Here is a 15699-nt window from a genome sequence, read left to right on the forward strand (position 1 = left end):
CTTCAATTGACCCACATGCTGAGTAGCCAGAATCCCAGTGTTGCCCTTCTTCAGGCCCCATTCAAGCGCGTGCCTGTCAAAGACAGAGGCTCTTTCTGGGTTACCAAATTGTAACCTGTTTCCAGGTTTCATTCACAAGCACCTTCCCTAGGTCACCACCTGGGGAATTGGTCCCATGACAATTCAGTGAACAAATTTCCTCAGACATAACTCTCCATTGGCCTGAATGCCACAATTTCTGATATCCTGAATGTGGGGACAGTTGAAGGGCAGTCACTAAAGCCAACTCAAGGTCAGGACTCCTCTGGTCCAAGGACAAGAAATCTTCCAAAACAGTTTTTGAGAAAGGACTCCTCATGTTATGAGTGGGGAGAGGTCCTCATCCCAGGTGGTTGCTAGAGGCAATGGTTTTCTTGCAATATCGCAAGAAAATATATTGTAGAAAGCTTTACTTCTGTGGAATTACACTCCTGATAAAGTGACTTTCAGGGTGTGTTAGACAGAATAATGTCACTCACCCTCGAAGACGTTCATGTTCTAATCCCTGAAATCTGTGAATATGTTACCTTATGTGGCATAAGGGACTTTACAGACCCTGAGTTTCCAAGGTCCCATATCCCTTTTTCCTGCCAAAAAAGAAGTATAGCTGTGGCTTCAGGAGAGCTAGAATCGGAGCCAGTGTCCAGAGTTTCCTTTCCATGTTGAAGCATCAGGCTAGCTTAGCTTGTGTTTCCTGCTACAGTCCATCAGTCCATTGCATGTGGGGTCCACAGGGTCACGTGACTTGGAGGGAACACAGTAGAATGCAATGAAGCCAAGAGAGAAAGAATTCCTTTGTCTGTGGGGTTATGTATTCCCAGATTTTCACGGACTTGCATTGGCCCCATCTCTTCTAGCCAATGATTTCCGTTTCCAGGTTTCATTCACAAGCACCTTCCCTAGGTCACCCTGACTCATTGCACATGCATGTATCTCTTTTCTGTCCAGTCCCCCCTCCCAGTAACCTGCAAGGAAAGGGCCAGTGGTTCCCTGGGGAGTGTGAAATTGCAGCTCCCTGGTGAAGTTGCCCAAGTGACATGCCTATATCTGGCTTCCTCCTTTGCTCCTTTTCTTTGATTAAAAACTGCCTATCATTAAACCAGAAACTGCCCCCAAAAAAAGTTTATAAAGAGAAGACAGGAAGAACTTCAGCCTTCTCACTTGATATGGAGGAAAGAAAAAAAAAACCTCAGAATGGGATGTAAAGAATTGGATCATAACTTTTAAAGTGCTGCTTTCAGAGACCATCCTAGGAGATTTTTATCCAGTAAAGAGGAGGTCCTCAAATGGGTATTAAGAAATACAAAGGCAGTCCCTCTTATCTGTGGCTAGAAACTATCAACTAGACCAGGTGCTTTTCCACCAGGGTGATTAAGCCTGTGGGGGACATTTGGCAATGTCACTTCTGGCAGGAGATATTGCTGGCATCTTGTGGGAAGAGGCCAAGGATGCTACTAAACACTGTACAATGCACAGGACAGCTCCCCCAACAAAGAATTATCAGTCCAAGATGTCAAGTGCCAAAGTGGAAAAACCTGAACCAGATCAGGCCATGAAAGTTTCTATGCCTCCCATATTATGTCTATTCCTGGCAGCAAAATCTCTGACAATTAAGTATTCTGTTGCAAAGCATTATTTATTAATGATGACATTTCTGTATAGATCAGAATATAAATCCTCACACTTTGTTTGTGCCCAGCAATAATTAGTATTACATGAATGACAACCTATGTCGAAGGCAATTTTAAAAGGTTACCAAAAATGCCATTAGCTATCATTCTGTCTACACCAATTACATAGGATTCTGCAAAAGAATTATTCTTGCCTTAGCTGGTTTGGCTCTGTGGATGGAGAATCGGCTTGTGGATGAAGGGTCCCAGGTTCTATTCCAGTCAAGGACACATGCCCAGGCTGTGGGCTTAATCCCCAGTGGAGGGCATGCAGGAGATAGCTGATCTATGATTCTCTCTCAACATTGATATTTCTATCTCTCTCTCTTCCTCTCTGAAATCAATAAAAATACATTTAAAAAAATTCTTTCAAATTGCTTAAGTGTAATAAAGTCATCCATACAAATTCAAATCCTCTTCATAATGATGTTTCTCTTCCAAAGAAATTCCACTTTTCATTCACCTATTTTGTTATGATGTTTCCTGTATTATTTTCTTTAGAAAAAATATGCTTGGACTAAATGAAGAATCTTCTAAGCAAAACCCTTAAAGCACTTAATGACTACAAAAAGTCATATTCTGATTTTAATGGCTCTTGTCTCATTTACATTCTCTTTCTAAAGTAAATGTTAATCCCCTCTAAAGTAATTGGGCTCTATAAGCTGACAATCACAATGATCAAATATTTAAAATGAGGAAGAAATGCCAACAGAGAAAAATATCTAGTATTTAGTAGACTTTTGTTTCCTAGGATTAAAATTTGGAATGACTTTAATTGTTCACAAAGAAAGCTTACTTGACCAATACAGTCTTCTCTGGAAACTAATGAAAAAGACAGACCAACTGGGAAAAAAATCCATTTGGCAAAATTTACGAAGGCAAAACTAACTTATCTTTTCAGAAAACGTCTGAGGATATTGTTCAGACTGTAACAGAAAATCCAATATAGTTTAGGCTTCTCATTGAAGTGTATAAATGGAATTGCCAAATGACTATATTTGACTAGTCACTTTTACTTTACATTCAAGATTAAAGAGAATGAAGCTTTCTAAGAGTAATAGGGGAAGGAGGACAGAGAATTGATAATTTATTGATGCAGTCAAGAAATGTGTGGCTGTTCAAGAAATGTGTTGTGTGTGTAGGGGAGGTAGCAAATAGGCTTTCCTCTGGGTTGATTGTTGTGAATAAACTGGTATTTATTCAGATTTCAAAATGCAATCATCTGGTTTACCCCCAATCTGGATTTAGAAGTTCTGTGGGTAGAGAGAATAGACAGTAGGGGCAGACATGAACACTGCTCTATGAAGAGTTATGCAACAATTACAAGCAAGGAAAGCAGAAGAGTTTTAAATGATGCAAAATGCAGATGATCGACTGATAAGCAGAAATTATTAATAATACTGGCGGGCATTTACAATCCATTAAAACATCATAGGTGATATCACTTATATCCTCTCAGCAACCCTAAAATACTGTTACTTTATACTATTTTATAGATGAAGACACTGGGGTTTGAAAAGGTTAAATGAACTGCTCCTGGTTACATACATAATAAACAATGGAATTGGGTTTGGGACCTGAACTTATACATTCAAAAACCTTTCTCTTAGTCACTCTGCTAGACATTTTCCTGATTAGAGGCAGGATGTTCCAAGTTGGCAGGAGGTTTGAGTTGTGTGGTAATAAAAGTGGGATCAACCCTATCAGAGTACCTATGGCTCAAAAAGGAGCTCAGCCTTCCCAGCATGCACTCAGTAGCAAGCCCATCACATGCTCTGGTCCTTTCAGCCACACTTAGACACGTGACTGCCTTTCTGTCACCTTCAGATACAAGAGGTACACCATAATACAACTTAAAAAGTGCCCCATTTTATTCCAAGCAGCTGCTTCTCTTCATGCTTCAGTTACACTAACATTTGGCTGTGCTCATGAGCCATTAAGACGCTTACGGACTTATAAGTGCCACATAAAATAAATCGATCATATTTGGGCATATGCTCTGAATAGGCAATGGGAAAACCAGCCTCAATATTGACCCATGGAGATCCATTTCTGGACTTACTCTGTCATTTTTATTGCCCTGTCATCGAGTTGCAATATGGGTTACAATTTATATGTTTATTTAGTTTAACAGGCTATAACAACATTTTGTTTGGCTGCTTTTAGTTCATTCTGCATAGGTGCCAACAGTATCACCCCCTATCCCTTGTGCTAATGTAAGGGATCTTGAGTCACCTAATTCATAAAACACAAGGCATGGAACTATACCTTGAAATGTTTAAAAACTGGGTAAAATCGCTGATTAAGGCAGTCACAAACCAAATGGGCATCGAGCACAGACAATCAGAAGCCCTTGAAGAGGGAGGCCTTTTTACTTTGTTGCTCTTGTTGGCATTTACAACAGTGAATGCGTTTAACATGGGGTTGAACAAATACAAGTAAGCACTCCTGACAAAGTCATCCTACTGTCCACACACAACCTAAAAAGGCAGAATGCTTGGAGGTAAAATTCTAAAAAGTGTGCCCTGAATCTGGAAATTAAGAAAGCATTCCAACTGTAGAGTGGTGACAGAGTCCTTATTGAGGTGACTTTCTGTAGAGTCCAGACACAAGGGCTATTCTTAGAACAACCAAAAACAGCATGGAGCTGCCTAAAAATAATGATGACTCAACACCTAGAGGCTCCAATGATGTAATGTTGTCAAAGAACACCCTCTCGCCTCCCAGGTTGCGGTTTTTAAAATAAGCAAGCTCACAGCTCACCTTCTGAGGAAAGCAACATTTCACACACTGCAGGAGAGAATGAGGACACGTGGGTCACAGATAGAATGTCCCATCTATGCATCACCTGTCACTGTGCCTTGGTTTAAAGAAGCCACTGACATAGTCAAAGTCAGTTCTCTCCCTGTATCACCTTCGTTCATCCATTGTCCTTCCAAAACAGGTCCTGCGAGACAGGACCACAATGCTGATTACACAAGAGGCAGGCCTGACAGCTCCTGTCCTCAAGTCACCGCAGCCAGCACTTGCATGGCATCGATGGGTCCACATGGAGACTCTTGTATGGGTGGAGGGTGCCGCTCAAAACAAAGAGCAAAGACATACCCAAGAGCCTCCTCTCACCCCTCTCAGGTGTGCCCACTGCCTGTGCTCTGGGAATATGCCGCATCCACCCCAACCTCTCATGTCCTCTAACTTGTCCTATAGTTATCAGACCCAGGAAACATCAAGCAATGAGGGCTTGCATTTCACTCGCCTTTGTACTCCTCGTTCCAAGAGCAATTCTTGGGACATGGGAGATTTTCAATAATTGTTAAATAACTGATGGTTGGATTGATTGATCGGTTAATGCAGTACTCTTTCCCCATGCTAGCATATTTGAGTCACTACCCTTCCCCGGGTATGTACCGTGTTTCCCCGAAAATAAGACATCCCCTGAAAATAAGACCTAGCGCAACTTTGGGAGAAAAAATTAACATAAGACACTGTCTTATTTTCAGGGAAACAGGGTAGATCATATATCTAAGGATATTTTTAGGATATTTCTTAAGTATATGTTGGGATATAATATCTCATAAGGGTACATTCATAAAAAAAGAGAATTATGGATCAGAAAACAGTCTTGGACTTCTAAAAGATGCTGGACCACTGTGGGAGATACTTGGGGACAGGAAGTTGCTCACACCACACAGCCAATCTCCTTGTTCTTATGGCTTGCTCTGTTCAGCAAGGAACAAAGCCAGAGATAAAGGTTTGAGAGTTCAGGCTGGGTACCTTATAAATTGGTACATTAAAGAAAAAACACCCTGCCGAAACTGGTTTGGCTCAGTGGATAGAACGTCGGCCTGAAAACTGAAAGGTCCCAGGTTCGATTCCGGTCAAGGGCTTGTACCTTGGTTACAGGCCCATCCCCAGTGGGGGTTGTGCAGGAGGCAGCTGATCGATGTTTCTAATTCTCTCTCTCCCTTCCTCTCAGTAAAAAAAATCAATAATATATATATATTTTTTTAAAAACAACAAAACACCCTGTGTTTTATTTAATATGCTAAGTCTTACACCTACAAGGGTCTCTTCCTAAAACGGTGACCTCTAGCAGCAATGCCTTCTTCTTGTATTTCTGGAATTCCCAAAAGTCAGTTCTCAGGCTCCAAAGGAAAATCATTCTTATGATTGTGTAGCTCTTTCTCACTGTGGAATGTTTGTAGATGCTGTTTTCAAAAAAATAATAATAATAATTTTACTCGGGTTGGGTACCCACCTGAGGTGCTGTATGTATGACTCTAAATTACTTGCTTGTTTCCACAAAGTCAAATCCACCCTAAATGCAAAGACTTTGCACAGATCAGAACCATGCAAGGGATGTGCTACCAATGATGCCAGAAGACTCTGAAAGGGATGCTGCTTGCAAAGAAATGTGAACTCAGACATATTTGTTTAGGGGAATGACAACTTGTTAGAGTGGTCAGCCCAGTTGTTGACAGGAAGTAGGTCAAAGGCAGGGCCAGGAACCAAAGGAATGCACTTTCTTCTCCTCTTTCTAAATCATGATGTCCCCATACTCCCGACTCCCACATTTAGAGCAGACTATCTGCAGGAAGCAGATTTCATGGAAGCTAGTTATCTGTGCCAAATTTTTGACATCAAAGACTCATTTCTCTGAAGCTATTTGAAAAGCTAAACTCCTTTCCGCATCTATGCCTCTTGCGAAGCCCTGAATTTCATCTACACGATGATATATTTAAGTGCACTTTTGGCCCAAGTTTTGCAACTGGACAGAGCACAATACTGAGGAGGAGATGAATCTATTTGGGGGAAAGAACAAAATCTCAAATGCCAGGCATTGAAACTACAGTAACTTCCATGAAATAATCTGGCTCTAGGTCTTTAGGGTTCAAAATTAGAGAGATTTATTATAAGGACAAACCAACACACATATCCTCAAATGATTTGTATGTGTTCATTTTTCACCAATTAACATTCCAATAAAGATCAGACTTAAGAGACAAACTTACAATGTCGTTAGCAATGTGACCATGTGCTATTCTGGAAACACCCAGCCCACGCGTGCTGTGAAAGATATTGTTGGTATTGTGTTGGCCAAGTTACATTTTTTCCTTGAAGATGTTTAAAAACTATTCTTCCAAACCATGCGAGTTATGGGGGGGGGGGGGATATGTTAAAATCTACCAATTTAGGAGATTTTTTTCTATTTGTAGCACAATTTCAAACATTGACAAAGTATACCTTTAGTGACTCCTGGCCAGCCTGCTTGTATGCTGGAAAGTATTGCTAATCCTTGTATGCCATAAGAATGGTTTCCATTTGGGATGCATGGTTAGCATTCTCATAAAAAATATGAACAAACTGATCAGAAAATTTTCTTTTGTATCAACCTATACATAATTAGGCTGATACAAAAGAAACAGGATATCAAGACCAATAGAGTACAAATAGAGTAGCTATAACTGAGTATTAATTTTTAATTTGAATTCTTGGGAAGCCTAAAAAAATGAGAGAGATAGAGATAGAGAGAGATAGAGAGAGAGAGAGAGAGAGAGAGAGAGAGAGAGAGAGAGAGAGAGAGAATGAATCAAGTAAGTTACATAACTTTGCTAATGAGGAGAATACCAGTTCTCCGGGTAAACTAAGCTTTCTTGGCACTATGTTCTGAACACGTAACCCTTCTATGGGGACATTGAACAACATGTATTGCGCCATAAATGCAGAGACAGTTTTCATGTGGCCAAGACTGAACTTAAACTTTCCTGAAGCACAAGGTTATGACATAAAAACACAACTTCACGAGGTTCCTGCAAAGAGCTGGCTAAGGTAAGCCTTTTGTCCAGCTTCCCCTGGCAGTGGCAGTGCGCTCTAGGTACTTACAATATAATAAGTGGAATAATTTAAAGTTAGTACTAGCTACACTTTTGGAGGGAAGGAAGTGGATGTTTCAAACAATGTACAAGATGCAAAATCTTAATTATGTCATGTATCTGATCAATGGAACTCCCCCTTGAAACACTGACAGGTGTGTATATTTAAAAGGAAGGTTAGCCCTAGCTGAATTGGATCAGTGAGTAGAACATTGGCCTGTGGACTGAAAGGTGCCGGGGTCAATTCCAGTCAATGGCACATGCCTGGGTTGCAGGCTTGATCCCCAGTAGGGGGCATGCAGGAGGCAACCAATCAATTGTTGATGTTTCTATCTCTTTCTCCTTCTCCCTTCCTCTCTGAAATCAATTAAAAAATATGTTAAAGTTTTTTTTTTAAAAGGATGGTTATGCTATTCTAGAGGCCCTGTGATGAATTTGTGCACAAGTGGAGTCACTCAGCCTGGCCTGCAGAATCGGGCTGAAACTGGCTCTCTGAAATCCCCAATGGGGTTCTGGATTGTGAGAGGGTGCAGGCCAGGCTGAGGGACCCCACCAGTGCATGATCAGGGCCAGAGAGGGATGCAGGAGATTAGCCAAACCCCAGCAGCAAGCTAACCTACCAGTTGGAGCTTCTGCCTCCTTGGTGGTCAGTGCATGTCATAGCAAGTGGTTGAGCAGACTTAGCATATCATTAGCATATTAAGCTTTGACTGGTTGAACAGCTGAGTGGATGACCAGACACTTAGGATATTAGGCTTTTATTATATAGGATAAGACAACATTCCCAGCAAAACACAGCATTACCCAACGTTACCAGAAACTGATCAAACTTAAAGAACAATAAGCTGCATATGTTCTGTTCTATATTCCATTCTGCTTAAAAAGTAGAAGTGTGTAGTTGAACACTGCCTGCTTAATATTATAAATGAGTGAATTATCATGAGATACAAGCAGCACATGAATAACCCCATTCTCAAAGTAACTATCACACGATGTTCCTGGAATTGGCATTCAGCTCATCTACAATATATCACACTGACTCCCCTCCACCAAGCTACATGTCAGGCCTGCTGCGAAGGGTATGTTGGTGGAGTTTTAAAGTTCATTTCCAAACTCTCTGACTTTCTTTGTTTGTCAGTCATTTAGGATGACTGAACTGAACCAGTCTCAAGAACGTCAAGTAAGGCAGGGTGAAACCCATGCTATTTCAGTGGGGGAGAGCAAAATAAATAAATAAATAAATAAATAAATAAATAAATAAATAATAATTAAGCTTATTTTCCTCCATCCTTCTCCTGGGTTCCCTCTCTGACACTCTCTGAAAGAAGAGAGTTCTTAGGCAACAGAACTCAGAGTTACCCTTGAATGTATGTCTTTTTACACTTGAGCTATTGAAAACGATCTAATGATAGCCCAGCCTCCGTAACGGTTGGTGCACTTCCCCGGGGCTCCTGGCCCAGAAGAGAGTGGAGGGTGAAATCCAGACGCCCCCTGCTTGTCAAGCCAACCACCACCGCTCAGGGCCTCATCACCCCTTCAGCCCAGAGGAAAGGGCAACGGTTTTTCTGATCCACCTGTCTTGCCCCAGGCAGTATACCCTAGGACAGCTCCTGCCATGGGGCCACCTCTGAACAATTGGCAGAGTCACTCTTCAGGCCAGCAGCAGCTCTGATGGAAACCATAGGAAGTGGCGTCCACATCCCTTCGTTTTTCCAAGAAGGGCAAAAAAGCCCCAAGTCCCTCTTTGATATCATTCCGGACTAACTGAAACAAAGCAGCCATTTCCCCCCAGGTGCCATCAAGCACACATGCTCGCCCGCTCTTTGGCACAGAAGTCAAATACTCTCAGCTCTCTGTGCATTGGGCTTCATTCTTTCCCAGGGCCTCGGCTATTTCCAGGGAGTGAAGTGGGGCACTCAGAGTGGCTTGTCAGGCTCTTGAGCCCCAGGGGGCCACTCGGTACTGGGGAGAAGAAAGACACTAAATATGTCTCTGGAATATTTTAGTCACTTCAAGAAAGGTTACGGTTCCAGGGAATGTCCTCCAGCAGCTCTCAGATGAGCCCCACGCTGGGCCTCTCGTCTGGCAGGTGTCCCCAAGTGATTAGCAGAGACTAATTATGGACAGTCATAGTCCGGGGTAAAGGGAAAACAGGACCGACTGAGCACCAGGACATGCAGTCTTTTTATAATTGAAACGTCTGTAAAACACCAACTCCGGCTGTAAATGTCACCTCTACCTACAAAGAAGGAAAAGCACTAGTGAAACAGTGAAACTCCTAAGTATTCCTGGAATATTCTGGTGTCTAATTTAACTATACAACCTGCTTTAATATTTAAAATGGATGTTTGATGACCGTGTCCCCAGCCTCAAGTCACAATAGTTCACTTTAGTCTTTTTAACCGATATTCAGCGACATAAGCTACAGTGAAGTATTGTCTGCTATTCATCCTTTGATGCATATCCTTAGCATGAATTTTTCAACCAGCTTAAAGCATGCCCATAACAGTTTTCTTAAGCCCTGGATTTCAGCATTCTTTGCTGCCTTCTCTTCGACCTTTTCTCATCTCTTCCTTTTCTTTTCAAAGGGTAGTTATAGAAAGGAAAAAAAGTGCTTTTTTCCCCCCTACTGGAATGATAAAGATGTCAATTGTTTTCACTACCTCGGCTTACTCAATAGGTCAGTCACCTCTAAAAGAATGAAATACCATATTAAAAAAACTGACTTATAAAACAAATTTCTTCATATGAGTATCATATCTTAACTATAAGAGTGATTTGGACTCAATGTATTTACGTTTAGCATGAGCCCTGCTATTGAGTCACCTGAGTTCTGTCTGCTTTACATTCCTTTGCTGGAAAGTCCATGCTGATGGGTAGGCAACTTCATTTCTAGTCCCTGTTTTCCATGGTAGAATTGGAATACAAAGGGTAATGAATTTGACTTAAAAGTCAAGAGGCCTCCTCTGCTCCTTGTTATCTCTCTACTTAATTAATCAACGATCCTGGCAAATTCACCCTTTGTGTCTTAGTCACCATTTAAGTGGAGGTTCAGTTCAATAGTGACTGAGTACCTACTGTGTGTCAGGCCCGGTGCAAGATGCTGGAAATACAAGAAGAAGAAAAAAAGAAGAATACAATTTTGTATTTCATTACTTTAAGACATTGGAGTCTAGACAGAAAAAAATGCAAATGAAGAGAAGCAAAATAGTATGCAATAGACACTCTCTGGAGTGAAGAGAAAGCTGTCTCTGGAGCAGTCACTGTCTGCCTGACTGCAGGAGGGTCTGCCCTGGACTCAGACCACACCATTGGTCAGGAAGATGGCAAGAGAATGGGCAGCAAGGGCAGTGACAAAGGTCAAGGCCAGAGGAATTTAAACTATAGGCACTTGAAGGAGGAGACACAGAGACTGTCAGTTTGGCTCGGGAAGGCCACAAAGACAGAACCCATGCACAGTGCTCAGCCTGGCTCCAAAGTGTCCTTCATTTCCAATAGACTCAAGCCTCTCATCAAAGGAAAATACATTTCTTTTTTACCCCCTATTTTATTGAATTTTTTAAAGAGGAAGAGAGAAAGATAGAAAGTTAGAAACATCGATGAGAAAGAATCATCGATCAGCTGTCTCTTGCACACCCCTTACTGGGGATGTGCCTGCAACCAAGGTACATGCTCTTGACTGGAATCGAGCCTGGGACCTTTAAGTCCGCAGGCCAACGCTCTATCTACTGAGCCAAACCCCTTTCGGCAGGAAAATGCATTTCATTGCGCTTTACACCATAGCCATTCCAGACTGGTGATGTGTCCATTCTCCTTTTTGAACGTAAAGTGTGGGTGCATTTTTATATATTCTATAGCCTGCTGTCTAAAACTTGTGAGGCCTGATATGTTAGGGATTCAGAATTTGAGGATTGGGAAACAGAGAACGTACATATGCTCATATCGGATGATGCCTTACAAGGTCTGAGGCAGCCGCCGCAGTTCAGACAGGACTATTTCTGCAGAGAGATGGATGAACAGTCACACTGGAAGGAGCTTTCCATCAGTACAGGTTAGAGTTGGAATGAATTGGGTCAAGTAAGGTTTTTCTTTCTCAAAATGGTAATGAAGAAAGGCTCAGTTTTCTGAGGTTTTCAGTTTTCAGGGCTGCAGTGGTGAAGTGTAAAGCACACACTCACATTTCCCTACAAACTAAAGTGGAGACAAATCTTATGTGGGGACTAAAGTGAAAATCACAACTCATCAGATGTAACTTTGAAAACCCTGGAGGAAATGCTGCCAGCATGAGACTAGGCCAGTGCCTCCTCAGTTCAGCTCAAGAAGAAGGAACTGGTACATGTAGTGGTCACATCTTTGAACATTAGGATCATCCCAGCCACTCGCAAGGCAAGCAGATGATCCACTCATGAGAAGCCCAAAGCCCAGGAGACCAATGGAGCTGGGTCTCTTATGCTCATTCTGGTAGAATATATTCTTTAATGGTTGGCAGAAATGACCCCTTATTGAGAAAACAAAGCAAAACCTACCCCCAAACAACAACAAAACCTTGTGCATGTGTGTGTGTGTGTGTGTGTGTGTGTGTGTGTGTGTGTGTAAGGCTGTGACTATAGTTGAAAATATATATTAAATGCCCTTTGGATTTAGCATCACTGTGAGCATGTATTGTGTTTATTTCCTTATTTTGAATCATTTCCTCTGGTAGACTTTAAACTCAATGAATGTATGCTATCTGGTTCACCACCGCTTCGCCAAAGCTAAGTATCATGCCAGGGCTCATAAAATATTTACATATTAAGAGGCACTGTTGTGATGCTTAAGAGCACAGACTCTGTCAATTGGCAACTGAGGTTTGCATCTCTGCTGTACTGCTACTGGCTGTGGGACCCTGGGCAGCCTCTCTGTGACTCAGTGTCCTCATCTGAAAAATGGGATACTTACTATATCCATGTAGATGGACTCAGTAATACTCCAACAACACACCCCTACACCCCAGTGGCTTAAAGTGACAAAGGCTTTTCTTTTCCTTGTCACATTACAGGTTCATCATAGGTTGGTCAGGATTCTCTGTGTAATCCATTCCTTACTCCATGACCCACGCTGCCTGAACAGGCAGAGCAGGCAGTACTTGGCACAATGCCAGCTGTCGTAATGGAATGAAAAGAGCATCCTTCAGGGTCAAACACTGGTCATCCAATGCTTGGCCTGAAAGTGACATAGGTCATTTCTACTTACACGTTGTGCAGAACTAGCTAGAGGGGTCCAGGGAACGCAATCCTGCCATGTTCCCAGGAGCAGAGAGCCCTAGTGGAATTCTACCAGAATCTGGTTCACCACCGCATTCGCCAAAGCTAAGGGTTCATACCACCCTCCTAGGGTTATCATGGCTGTTAAAGGGCTGTGGCATAAAGCATTTGGAAGAGCATCTGGCACCTTGCTATATAAGTGTTTGCTACTGTCACTATTATAATTGAATTCATATTTTTGGAAGCCATTATAAAGTCAATGTTTAGGCTTCTCCTCATTAAACTGAATTTGCCTAATGGTGGTTTTCTGCTCTTTTCTTTGGGTGTCAGTGAGTGTCAAAGTCCCATCGAGCAGACCCTTACCCACCTTCAGTACAAGCAGAGCAGCCCGCAGAATGCCCCTCCAGCTCACCTGTCTCAAGATGACTTTTGCGGCACAACTGGATGCAGAAAAGCAAACCCAGGTGAGTGTGCCAAAGGGAAATGAACCCGAGCAACTTCCAGGTGCTGCAAGCTGTGAACATCCTAGCCCTCAATGTGTTTCATACAAAAATATTTATGCTTCAGGCTGCAGCATGCACACAGCCATCTGCATTTATAAGTTTCAGATGCCAATTTCCTCCAGCTCCAGTTCTCCTTTGTGTCGTATAAACAAATCTCACCCTCTGAAGTATGTATGTGCTCATGCCTAGCAAAAGCCTCAAATCAAAATACAATCTCGCAGAAAAGGAGTGAACATCATGGCCCTCACAAGGCTGTTTAAAAAGTGTTCTTTAGGTGCCAGAACTTAGAATTTAAATAGCACAGCAGGAATGAACATCTCAGACTCTCTGTCAATTTGATAAGAAGAAACAAACATAACCAGAAGATAATATCCTCTCACCTGTATTAAGAGCAGTACAATCCAGTACCTTCCAAGTTACCTCAGAAAGGAAAAGGGCTTAGGAGCAGTGTCTCAGACAGGTAGGAAAGTAGAGGAAAGATGAGGACAGAAGCAAAACCTTTTATTCCTATTCTAATAAGGAAGTAAAAATGTACGCTTTATCAGAATTACAAGAAACAAGTTAAATCTAGCTCATCAATAGCAAGAAAAAAATATTCTGCCAAACAAGATACACGTTACCGCTTACCCACCGGGGGTCCACTGAAATGAACACTAAGCATCATTTCTGCTGCCTTATCTCCCCAATACACTCCCAGGCATCTTCTCAAAGCCAAATATTTTAGGCAATCACCATGGCCAGCCTTGCCCATAGGCAAAAACAAGTGCTAAAAAGGCTTCTTGCTTTTTTTTCCTCTCGGCCTAAAAATATCTCCCACCCGTACAGCACAGCGCCCCAAATGCTACAAACTAGCTACAAGTTTCAACCACTTCAAAACTATCATCAGACTTCGTGGTTCAGATTCATGAACTTTGAAAGTTGTCATAAGAGGTTTCTGAGAGAGTGGTGTATAAGACAATGAGCTTCATTAAAGCAGTAAAAAAAAAAAAAAAGAAAAAAGAAAAAAATGGAGGTAAAGAGAAGACACTGTGGAACTTGAAGACAAACATGTGGCAGTGAAAATGAGGAACACTTTTTCCCCTAGAATCCTCCTGGCTATTGTCAACTCATTTGGTATCTGATAATCTTGCTTTGTCACCTTTAAATTGTATATATGTAATTAAATCAAAATATAATCTGTATCCAATTATTTTATATCCTAGAACCTATTGAATCTCCATTTCCTGTCTAAATTTAATAAGTTTAATCATGTAGACATTGGCTAAGTATAAAATTCACCTTCTTGGCTAAAAATGTGATGGATCCAAATAATTTGAATTCATTCCATTGAACTATAATACATATATATATCTGGTTGATTTCACCTCAATATTTAATCAAGGTTATTTTAAAACCAAATACTCTCTGTCAAGATGCAATGTACCAACTTTGTATTCAAAATAATTGAGAATATTTTGTAACCCATGATTCAATGACAGATTAGAATATCAAAATAGATCTGGGCACATCGCCATGAACTCTGCCCAAGCCTTGGGTTTTCCACATAACCAGCTCTGGTCCCTGATCAGTCTTTCTTGAGCAGACTCTGGAATGAGATTCGCTCCTTCTTGATGTTTTTATTGTTGTTGTTTTAATCTACTGGGAAATATTTAATCAGGAAAGAATCAAAATCCCCATTCAACCTCTAAGGAAAAGCCTTCTAATTGTTGGTATTTAAGTGAGTAGCTGATAAAATGAGAAAACATGGGACCTTGTTTCATAGTTAACATCAGTTATATTTCAGGGGAAATTACTTGCTCTGAGTAAATTACAACCTGTGTTATAACGTGGTTATAATCCAAGTGTAAAATTCTCAGTTTCTGTGCTATTTTCTGACTTCAAATAATCCAGTGATGACAGCACTAGAGGTTCTAATCACATCTAAGTGCTTGGATTTCAAGCTATTTTTAGTCCTTTTTTTTTTTTTTTTAATCGTTCCACTCCAGAATAATAGAATTATAAAAACTATCTTTAAATAGCTTAAAATAATTCCAAATTCTCTGGGCTATCAGAATTGCTTACAAAACTGGTAAAATCCAAAAAAAATTACCATAGGTAATTATTTTCAGACAAGAGAGTTTGGACTTCAGCAATTGGCAAAAACTGCTCTCGAAAGAGCAAAGTCATAAATCCTACCCTTAATCTCACACAGAGCCACATACTTCAGTTTTAGAAAAAAAGGCTTTTCTCCCCAAAGTGTCAGCCGTGTTTTATAACATAGGATAACAGTGGATATTTACAATTAGAAATCCATGTCCACAAGGGAAGGTTTGATCATTTGACCTACTTAGACAACACACTTAAAAGATCGGAAAATTCTGAAATGGAAGAT

General features: G+C 41.1%; 1 protein-coding gene across 3 annotated transcripts in view; it reads right to left on the bottom strand.

The window, feature by feature from the left end:
- Window positions 1–15699, bottom strand: part of RCAN2 (regulator of calcineurin 2) — a 223897-nt gene that overhangs the window by 175973 nt on the left and 32225 nt on the right. The gene's annotated exons all lie outside the window — the stretch shown is intronic.

Source organism: Pipistrellus hanaki (assembly GCF_964339955.1).
Source record: "Pipistrellus hanaki genome assembly, chromosome: 7".
Lineage (NCBI taxonomy): Eukaryota > Metazoa > Chordata > Mammalia > Chiroptera > Vespertilionidae > Pipistrellus > Pipistrellus hanaki.